The sequence below is a fragment of the Nannospalax galili genome, unplaced genomic scaffold (genome assembly GCF_000622305.1).
Source record: "Nannospalax galili isolate Female #2095 unplaced genomic scaffold, S.galili_v1.0 scaffold1477, whole genome shotgun sequence".
In the NCBI taxonomy this organism is placed as follows: Eukaryota; Metazoa; Chordata; class Mammalia; order Rodentia; family Spalacidae; genus Nannospalax; species Nannospalax galili.
This window is the reverse complement of record NW_008339642.1, coordinates 134762-146037: the sequence shown is the minus strand read 5'-3', so window position 1 is coordinate 146037 and position 11276 is coordinate 134762. Positions and strand designations below refer to the sequence as shown.

At 39.8% G+C, this 11276-nt stretch overlaps 1 long non-coding RNA gene across 2 annotated transcripts in view; it reads left to right on the top strand.

Annotated features, from left to right (window-relative positions):
- LOC108490928 overlaps nt 1–11276 on the top strand; it is a 259918-nt gene that overhangs the window by 141814 nt on the left and 106828 nt on the right. Inside the window, exon 1 of one of the 2 annotated variants that reach the window (XR_001872467.2) lies at nt 6980–7070. The exons of the other annotated variant lie outside the window; for it this stretch is intronic. This is a non-coding gene — a long non-coding RNA (uncharacterized LOC108490928). Of the gene's footprint in view, nt 1–6979; nt 7071–11276 lie in introns of those variants that run through there. 2 annotated transcript variants of the gene reach the window in all.

The window sequence follows — 11276 nt, the reverse complement described above, 5'->3', positions numbered from 1 at the left end:
TGTGTTGTATTGTCCTTTTCATTTAATTCCAGGAATACTTTTATTTCTTTCTTAATTTCTCTTTTGACCCGTTCATCATTTAGGAGTGTGTTGTTTAATCTCCATGTGTTCATGTGGTGATTAGGGCTTCTTCCGGTGTTGATTGTAATATTTTATTTATTATTTTTATTTTTTGTGTTTGAGTGTATCGTCTGCATGTGTGTAAGTGCACCTGTGTTGTACAGTGCCCACGGAAATCAGAAGGGGGTGTTGGATCCCCTGGAACTGGAGTAATGGGCAGTTGTTAGCCACCATGTGGATGCTACGAACTGAACCCAGATCCTCTGCAAGAACAGGCAGTGTTCTTTACCGCTGAAGCACTGCTCCAGCCCCTTATCTTTTTGTTGTTGTTGTTTGGTTTTGTTTTTTTGAGACAGAGTCTCGCTATCACCCCAGCAGGCCTGAAACTCTTTGTAGACCAGACTGCCCTGACCTCTACTTTGCCACCTGAGTGCTGGGATTAAAGGTGTATACCAGCATGCCTGACTCTGCTTATCTTTTTAATGAGAGCTATTTCTTCAGCCCTGGCTGAGCAGCTTCCTTCATTTCAGTAAAACACGGTTCTCATCTCAGTGTTGCTGACCTTCTTGACAATCACAACTGATTTTTCAGCCTCACAGATTCTTAATCCAAAATATTACAGAAATGGCCCTGATAGAGTCTTTGCTTCCCTCTGAAGCTTCACAAACCAGGCCTCAACATTTCTCTCAGCATTACTGTCTTCGAAGGTCCCACTGAACTGAGCATTCAATGACATTTCTAGCTCAGAGGTCTGAGTGCGTTTACAGTCCTCCCAAAGAACAACATGGTCAAGTCTATTATGGCAACACCCACTTCTGGTATCACTTTCTGTTCTCGTTTGCTTCCTGTTGTCCGTGATATAGCACTGTGATTCTAAGCAACTTGGGGGAGGAGAGGGTTCATTTCATCTTACGGGTTGCAGTCTATCATTGAGGATAAATCAAGGCAGGGACTCAAGCAGGAACTGAAGAAGAAAAGAAGCCACAGGGGAAGGCAGCTTACTGGCTTGCTCTTTGGAGTTTATTTTTAGCTAGCTTTCTTATATAACCCAGGACTACCTGCTCAGGAATGGTACCACCCACAGTGGTCTCTGGATCCTCCTATATCAGTTATCAGTCAAGAGAATCCCCTCCAGTTATGGTCACAGGCCAATATGATCAAGGAAGTTCCTCTTCCCAGGTGACTTTGTTATATTAAGTTGACAATAAACCTAACCAGGATACTTTGTAGCAGAAGACTTTGCTATGCCACCCATACCTCCTTGGCATCTTGTTCATCAGTTCCAAAGATTCTCTCTAGGACTACCTTAGATATGTGCTATCCCATGTTACAGCCACCAGTTGCATGTGGCTATATATAACATTCAACATGTGGCCAGTCTAAGTTGAGATGTTACTCCAGGTTAAATTACACACCACATTTCAGACTTAGTGTGAAAAAAAAGAGCTTAAAATAATACCTTATTAACATTTTTCATATGTAGTACATGTTGAGCTAATATTCTGAATATATTGGGCTAACAAATTAAAGTGGGTTTTTACTTTTTTTTTCTAATGTGGTAACTAAAACTTTAAAAGTTATACATGTAGTTCATATTACACTTTTGTTGGTCAATTAGTACTAATCTAGAGGTCCTGGAACCTCTAGGAATTTGCTGTAGAGGTTAAATCATTGCAGTCCCCTGACATGAGAAGAAATCAGCCAAAACCTTGTACTAGTTTAGGGACACTGTCTTGTTTGAGATCCCTTGTCCTTCATAATAGGACACTGCTTGAATAACTTAATTACTGAAGTCCCTTGGTAAATGTGGTAGGTCTCTACAGGTGTAGCTGCAAGGTCCTAACTAAGATAAATTTTACATTGTTTCTAGTCAACTTTCTCTTAACATAGTTAAGTTCTAAGTAGTTCTAAGGCAGCAGCTGCCTTAAAAGCATCGCTTTATCTAAGGAGTGTCTGTTTCTAAAATACATCTCCCTCTTTTAAAACAAACACATTCAAAGAACATTGAAACAAAAGGAAAATCAGAGTCCACCCTTGGTCAACATTTATCTTGCTATAAAAATGAAAGAGAGAAAGGTATATCTGCATTAATTAAATGGTATTACAATTACTGGCTCCCTGTGAAGTATGGGGACTCAAAACAGTAAGTCGATTCTTCCTGGTTGTAAGTTGTCAAGGAGTCATTGGAAGGAAACGACAGTCCTATTTCTGCAGCAGAACTAATGTGGTAGGAGAACAGTAAATTAAATAAGGTCAAGATGATTTAGCCAGCTGCTTCAGTCTCCTGAATGATTACATGTAAGATGCAAATAACCGAGGGCTTTGTGCTATTAAACAGAGTTATGGTTTTCAACTTGGAATGGAGACCGTGATGTGGCTGAGTGGTCGTATTAATGGGATATTTTTGGTTGCTTATTTGTCTTCCAATTATCTCAGTTCTGCAGATGAAAATGATTAACATTGCACTCTAATCACAAGCAACAGAGGCAGCATGTCGATAAATCAGAATAGAAGCCCAGGCTGTGAATTATTGCACCAGCAAATCATTGTTCTTGAATTTTGAGTTCATGTTTTCTCTTTCTTGAAGACCATCTTTGAAAGTGATTGAGGGCTATTTTGAACCTCACTGGGTCTTTGGTGATCCCTAAGCTGAGGGAGCCATCATGTGTCCTGTGGTTTTCTGGGAGATTTTAGGCATAGTCTGTCTGTGCTTTTGCAAGGCAGGGTATGGGGCAGCAAGATGTAGAACTATTGCAATCTATTAATAAGTGCTGTTTAATGTTAAAGTCCTTTTATTTTCTTAGCATACCCCAAAATAGCCTCTAATTTTTCTTTTTCTTTTTTTTTTTTTTTTCCTCTTAGTGCTATAGGTTTCACTTTGACCAGCTCCCAGAATTATAAATAGGGAATTATAAATTGGGCCTGTCTTGTGAAAAGCAGAATGTGAAAATGTAGCTGTGCTTATCTTCTTGGTGTGCTCCAGCCCATCAATAGTGGAGAGGTTCATTCATTCATTCATTCATTCATTCATTCATGCACTCACTGAGCACTTACTAAACACTGTAAGGGGTAGAAACACTGTAAAATAGCTTTGAGAATAAGCCTAAAGGACCTAAAGGACAGTATTTGGGGTACTTGATTCCAGTTTGGTTTGTTTACTGTCCCATCTCACTGAAATCTTTAGAGTCACGTTAGCAGAACACCACTGTTTCTCTCAGCCTTGTTTCTCAGGTGTCGGACACAGAAGTCTAAAGAGAAGTTGTCCAGTGCCGTCAATAATTCCAGTGTTTCTGGTCCTTCAAAATGGTCTGAATTTCTTTATAATCATTATTTGCTCTTTTTTTTTTTTTTCTGTCTTTTTGAGACAGGGTCTCCCTGTAGCCCCAGCTGTCCTGGAACTCACTATGTAGACCAGGCTGGCCTTGAACTCATGGAGATTCACTTGCCTCTGCCTCTCAAGTGCTGGGATTAAAGGCGTGCACCACCATACCCGGATTTATTGGCTATCTTGAAACACTAGGTTATCTTCATACAAATATGGTTTTTTTAAAGATGAAAAAAATATTTTCATTCTTTCTCTCTCTCTCTCTCTCTCTCTCTCTCTCTCTCTCTCTCTCTCTCTCTCTCCCCCTCCCTCCCTCTCTCTCCCTCTCTCCCTCCTCTCTCCTCTTCTGTCTCTGGAACTGGAGTTACAGGTAGTTGTGAGATGTTTGATGAGTGCTGAATTCGAATCTCTGGAAGAACAGCAAACACTCTTAACTGCTGAGCCCTCTCTCCAGCTGCATGACAAATGGTTTTAATCTTGATGGAATCCTTAACTTTCTGAGAGAACAAAAATGAAATCTGTATTCTGAACTATATAAAAAAATGTATTCTGAACTCCCATAATTTTGTTACTTTGGATAATTTATACAGTGTATGAAACTTTTGAAATTGTAATTTACTTATTTTGCATCTTATCTCTTTCTGCTTGATGGTTCATGTTCTTGGCAGCATTAATCCTCATCTATTTACATTTCAATCAGCCTGTTCATCTATTGTTAACCCACTCATCTGGATGATCCCTGCCAAGCTCAGCCTACAGCAGCCCGCAGAGAGTATATCACTCAAGCCATTAAGGGCAGAAGAGGGAAATGGCATTGCGATTTTGATTTTTTTTTTTCAGAATCCTCAGTGACTCTTCCTCCCTGAAGCAGCACATGGTCCAAAAGTTAGTTGTTGAAATGGCAGTCTGGCTTCTTAGCCTCCACCTTGACGCTTCAAAAATCGGATGCCAGCTTATCAAGCCAGTCTTCTTGTTCCAGCTTTTTAAAGATCCTTGTAAATCATTTATTGCTTTTTAGACCAAGCAACTTGCTTCTTTAACCTGCTTAAGCTACTTTTCAGCTATGAAATCATTCCTTTTTCTTACACTCCAAGCGTAGTCTAGGAATCAGTTCTCTGTCTGTGTGCAGACAGCCTACTGCCACTGACAGCTTTTCAGATTGTCAGCCATGAGCAACATTGACCAACCCACCGTCTTCAGTCATCTGGGCTCTTATAGCAGGTGGCTGATTACCCTGTAACATTAGGTTCTCAAATAGCAAAGTATTACTTTAAAACTTTGGTCAAATCATACAGCTGTGCTGTGGAAACCATGCATAGCTTCTTGTTTAACTGTTAGTCAAATCCAGTCGATGTCTGCCCATGATCCAGCTTTAACCTCTTTGGTGATTTTTTCAAGCTTTCAAAACACACACTCCTCAGGGCCTTTGAACCTGCTGAATTGTCTTCTGGAGCCTTTTCCTCCAGATTTTCATGAAACTCATTCCTGCCCTTCTCAGGTCTTTGCTAGTATGTCACTGTGTCAGCAACACCATTCCTAAAGGCCCTGCTTTTTTAAAAAATATTTTATTTATTATTTTTAATGTATGTGTATGAGTATGTCTAAAAACTGTTTCATAATGCAATGTCTGGCATTTTTCCCTTTTCACAAATATTGACTTATTAAGGAATTTTTTTATTATTTATTTTTATTTTATGCGTATGCATATGTTGCCTGCATGTAGGTAAGTGCACCCATGTCATCCAATGCCTGCAGAGGACAGAAGAAGCCATCGGATCCCCTGGAACTGGAGTTACAGACAGTTGTTAGTTGCCATGTGGGTGCTGGGATTCGAACCCGGGTCTTCTGCAAGAACGACCAGTATTCTTAACCAATGAGCCATCTCTCCAGACCAGGTCCTGCTTACAGTAGCTTCCAACTCTCCCTTTAGCTTCCTAGAAACACAATAAATATTTGTTGGATGAGTGAAATAGTGATTTTTCATCGAAAGACATTTAATTTCCTGTTCCATCTATAGGAATAGATAAGAAAAGTACAAAATAAATTTAGTTGCAGAGAACATATGACTATTACCATAGGGTGGTCGGTAATGAATGAGAAATGGTAAAAATCCCAAGCCATGTATTTGGTTTTCTTTCTTTTTTAAAAAAAGATTTGTTATATGTGTGTCAGTGCCTACAGGTATGTGTGTGTACCATGTTTGTGCCTGCTGCCTTCAGAGGCCAGAACAGGGTATCAGATCCCCTAGAACTGGAGTTATAGGCAGTTGTGAGCCACCATGTGGGTGGTGGGAGCCAAATTCAAGTTTTCTGCAAGAACAATAATTGCTCTTAACCACTGAGCCTCTTCTCCAGCCCATGGTTTTCTGAAAGCATAAACTATGTCAGAACAAGAGTCAAGGAATTGCTGAAAATTGCTCATGAAACAGCTAATATTGTAATCAGATCATTACTTTTTGGTAAATATAATGTGACTGGTATAATTTTGAATCTCAGTTTTATAAAATATCAGATAATCCTTTATGTTAAAGTTTAAACTATAGCACACTGCCTTATATTATAAATGTATCTTGTATACTTGAATTCCCGATTTATTAAGCTAGTGAGTTTGAAGGTATTAGAATTACTTCATAGTATTTAATAGAAGGCCTTTATGGGTATTATTAGATATTATTTAAGTATTTTATTCTTGTTAAATATGAGTACATATATGTAAACTTGTGGAAAGAACATTTCCTCTAGTATCAGATCCTGTCTCTATTGTAGCTGTGTGAATTCACTCAGGGCTGTTGTTCAGACACCAAAAGTGAGATAATATCTTGGTGATTTAAAGGTGTTGTACTCTGAAATCCAATAGATCTCAAAGATCTACTCACAGATTTTATTCTGCACTGACCTATCACATATCTTTTTGTATTTGTATATGTATGTGTGTGGATTATCTATATGTGTATGTGCATATGCTTGTGTTAACCCATGCGTATTTGTGTGAAGGCTAGCAGTCTGTCTTCCTTCATCAGTTTCCAGATTCTTCTTTTGAGACAGGGTCTCTCACTGTACCTGCATTACTAGAAATTTGGGGGAACCTGACCTGTGGTGCTACATGTTGCCAGGGAAATTGAGGTTCCCTCTCTGGGTTCTTAGTTTCATTAGTATCTAAGAATGGGCTCAGAAGGAAACTTGAGAATAATTTTATTAGAATTTAAAAAACCATCAGGCAGGCAAGCTGTAAGTCTTGGCTGCATCCCAGAGGACGGAGGTGGAGAAGAAAAGAGAAAACCATGCCATATGAGTTAAGCTGGCATGTTCAGCAGTGGAGGTCAGCCGTGTGGCAGATAAGCAGCCACATGGCAAGAAGTGAGGAGAGGGAGGGTGCTTCAGAGAAGGTAAGAGTGCTAGCAAGAGCATTATGCAGGCTCTGGCCAGTATCTGAGAGAAAAAGAAGAAAATGGGAGAGTTAGGCCTTTCTGAGACCCAGGAAGACAAGCAGACCTAACAGCCTCATGGCAGCTTCATAGCAACTGTGCAGAGGCACAGTTTCTAGGAAGGAAAACTATATTATCTCATTTAAGAGATAATTACTCCTCTCTTCTAGCATGGCATTGGCTGAATCTGCCTTTCTGAGGAGTAGTCCCTTGGCCAGGTGATTGACAGACCCAGCTGGAATGTTAGATCTCTACCCAGAGGTAGGTTTCATTTTTTGGCAATGAAGAAATAGCTTTCTCTTAGTGGGCCCTCAATGAAACTGAAATACCTGGAGCTCACTGTTCTGGCTAGACTGTCTAGCCAGCCAGCAAGCCTCTGAGGTCCACCTGTCTCTGCCTCCTGGGAATGTGGTTACAGACCCACGCTACTACACTTGGCTTTTGCATGGATGCTTAGGATCTGGATGCAGGTCGTCATGTTTGTGCAGCAAGCACATTACACACTAAGCCATCTCCTCAAACTTCACACTAAAGGTTGAAGTATACTAAAATAAGAAGGAAGTACGTACCCAGGACAGCACCAGGTGGGTGAAGATGCGGAACACATTGCTGGTGGGAATGCAAAATGGTGCAGCTCTCTTGGAAGAGTTTGGTGGTTTCTCATGGTTAAACACACGGACATCTAATCCAGAAGAGCCACTTGTGGAAATACACTTAAATGAAATGAAAACATATGTTTAACTCCAAACCTCCATGTTTACATTTATTTTTTCTTTCTTTCTTTCTTTCTTTCTTTCTTTCTTTCTTTCTTTCTTTCTTTCTTTCTATTTATTTATTAATATTTTATTTATTATTTCTATTTTATGTGTATGAGTGTTATGCCTACATGTAGGTAAGTACACCCATGTTGTGCAATGCCCACGGAGGACAGAAGAGGCTGTCGGATTCCCTGGAACTGAAATTATGGACAGTTGTTAGCTGCCATGTGGGTGCTGGGATTCAAGCCCAGGTCTTCTGCAAGAACAGTCAGTGTTCTTAACTGCTGAGCCATCTCTCCAGCCCCCTATATTTGTTCCTTTTATAAGCATCAGAAAGTAGAAACAAACTAGATATCTTTGAATTAGGAAATGAAAACAAGTTGCTATATGCAATACAATGCGTTACTACTTAGTGGTCAAAAGAAACCAACTGTTTATGCCTACATCATCTTAGATAACTCACAGTGCTTGATGCTGAAAGAACCTGAGTCAGTCTTGATAGGCTAATGAGCTAACAATTCCACATTGCAGGGGAAACATTGGAGAACAGAAAGCAAATGAATGGGAATTGGGAGTATGGCTGCAAAGGGGCAACTGAGGGAGTTTGGGGAGCAGGGGGATTCTTTTGTGACTTGTTTGGTGGTTATATGACTGTGTGCATTTGTGAAAACCTACACAATTATTCCAGTAAGAATTAATTGTTTGGTATTTTTTATTAAATGTCATACACAGCATCTTAATCATCTTTATACCCCTTCCACATTGTCACCCTGCCATAGTGCCCCCTCTCACACATTGGATTTCATGCATTCTATCATTTATGTTAAGGCCTATTGAGTCAAGTAGTATCCCCAGACATCCCTCAATGCAAGTTCATCCACTGGAGTTTAGTCAGCCTATTTAGAGTCATTCCCTTAAAGAAAATCAGCTCTTCCTCACTCAGCTGTAATCAGCTGCCTAGTAGTTCTTCAGCTAAGTTTGGGGCTGGCTGCCCATTTCCCCAGTTCTATGCTGAGTTTTTGTCTGCTTGAGTTTGCATGGGTCCTGTGCATGCTGACACCATTGCTGTAGGTTCATTCGAGGAAAGTCCTAGGAGTCTGTAAGACTCTATTTCCGTGTGGTCTTAAGCTTCCTTTCCTGGCTTTTACAATCTTTCTGCCCCCTCTTCCACAATGGTCACTGAGCCCTGGTGGGTGAGGTTTAATATAGGAGTCCTGTCCAAGGATCCACAGTCTGCAGACTCTTCCAGTTGTGTCCTTTTGTGTTCATGGCCCTCTGTTGCATGAGGGAGTTTCATTGATGAGAGTTGAGGGATTCATTAGTATTCTCTCTACTCCTTGTTTCACTGTTTCGTGAGCCTTAGGTGTAGAGGTTCCATTTTGGATGTGTCACTTAGGGTGGGCAATTCACAGACAATCTCTGCATATGACCAGTTGTGGAACTCTGTAATAATCTCTATTGCAAAAGAAGCTTCTTTGATGACTGGGTGACTGGGATACTTGTCTGTAAATATAAGGATCCCTATTTAGCACATAATAAGAAATTACATGTCTCTGGATGTGAGAGCCTTGGGTTTTTCTCTAAGATCCATGACCTCTCCAGACATGTGTATTTAGCTATGTTTACCTTACCACACATGCATTCCCTCCCATAGAGTGGGTTTTAAGTCCAATAAGTAACTGTTGATCAACCCCAAGATAAAAGCGCCACTACTGTCCCAGTAGAGTTTGCTCTGCCAGTCATTGTTGTAGTTATTAGGCCTAAAGTTGGGGTTGGACCATCGATTGATGTTCTCCCTTAGCAGCTTGCATAGTGCTCTCCAAACCTCTGAGAGCTACCTTTCAGGGAGGTGGCATCCAAGTCACTTATAGCTCCATTGGTCCAAGTCATGCGTTCAAAGTATGCCCCGTCTTCAGCAATAGGGTCTTACCTTCAAGTTCTGGGAGGCAGTCAAGGCCTGTGGCAATAGCCTGTGTAATTTTGGAAGTGTCGTGGCCTACCCTGGCCCATAACTCGAAGGGAGGTTTCTCCTGTCTGACACTGATTCTTGTTATGTAGCTTTCAGTTATTCACGTGGGCTCACCTACAGATATTGCATGTGTAATTTTTCAGTAGTGTTTTGTAGGAATGAATTTTATCCTCTGAGGTCACAGTAATAAAACTAGAGAATGAATTATCTTGATCATTAAGACCCTGTGTGCTTCAGAAGCCAGGCATTGAGGAGGCCTGTTTTCCCAGGTGGGTGAGCACATCCATTTCATTTGACTTCAGTTGCTGTAGTTTCCTGCAGTGACATTGTCCTGCTTCAAGTATGATTTGTAGCATCTCAGGCTTTGACTGATGTCAGAAGCAGCTGTGATGGAAATCTTTCTGTGATTTCCTGATTGTTTCATAGCATTTTAGCACCATTCTAGTTGACCAGCCTAACACAGCAAAGAAGGTGCTGATGAAGACTGGGGACTCTTGGATGTTTGTTCATAGATAAATCAACTGCTTAAATGCCTTGTAAGACCACCTGTAATGAATGGGAAATAGCATGAGAGGATACTGCTGCCTAGCTGTGAATTTGGGCCTCTTTCTCTATGGTACCTGTCTCTGAGGAGTTTACAGTGTTCAACTCTATGAGTAACAAACAAATTATCAAATATACAGCCAAAATTTAATGCTTTATGTAAAAATAAACAAGTATAACCATTTTATTAGAATACAAATTTGCTTTTGGTATTCTAAAACAATACATAATTGATCATTGATAATTCGATAATTGGAAAAATTATATGTATAATAAAGAGTATACTGTAAATAATTTTCTTATGATTTATTTTCAATAAATTTTTGATTTTTTAAAACAAAACAAGACAAAACAAAATAAAAACCCAAGTTATCATTGGGATCCATTGGGCCAGTTTATGATGTAATGGCTCATGGAACAGATGATTGACCAGTTGTCTGTGGCAAAAAAACCAAAAGAAAGCAAAAACAACCTTAAAACAATATAAATACCAATCCAAATTTAAATAAGAGAACTTCATGCATTAGAAGATTCTTATAAACTGCTCTGTAATATGCTTGTGAAGACTGTGTTTGTAGAGTTTCTTTGGGTCATGATTTTGTATTTTTCTAGATTCTTTTGGATCATCTGCTTTATATGTTCTCTACAGCCACTTTAAAATGCTTTGTACTTAGTATAACAGTTTCTAGTTCCATCCATTTACCTGAAAATACCATGATTTCATCTTTCTTTACTGCTGAGTAAAACTCCATCTTATAAATGAACCACATTTTCATTATTCACTTGTCAGTTGAGGGACACTTAAGTTGCTTCCATCTCTTAGCTATTGTGAAAAGAGCAGCAACAAACATGGATGTACAAGCATCTCTGCAATAGAATGAGTTCTTTGGGTATATGCCAAGGAGTGGTATAACTGGGTCAAATGGTATGTTCATTTGTAGTTTTTTAAGAGTTCTCCGCACTGCTTTCCATAGGGGTTGAACCAGTTTGCAGCCCTACCAGCAGTGGATGAGTGTTCCCCTATAGCCATCTTTATTGTTTTGAGAACTCTCTGTTCAGCTCCTTACCCATCTTATAATTGGGTTACTTCTTGACTTAATTCTCTGTTTTTTGAGTTCGTTATACATTCTGGATATTAAACCTCTGTCGGATGTGTTGCTGGTAAAGATTTTCTCCCATTCTGTGGGTTTTCTGTTC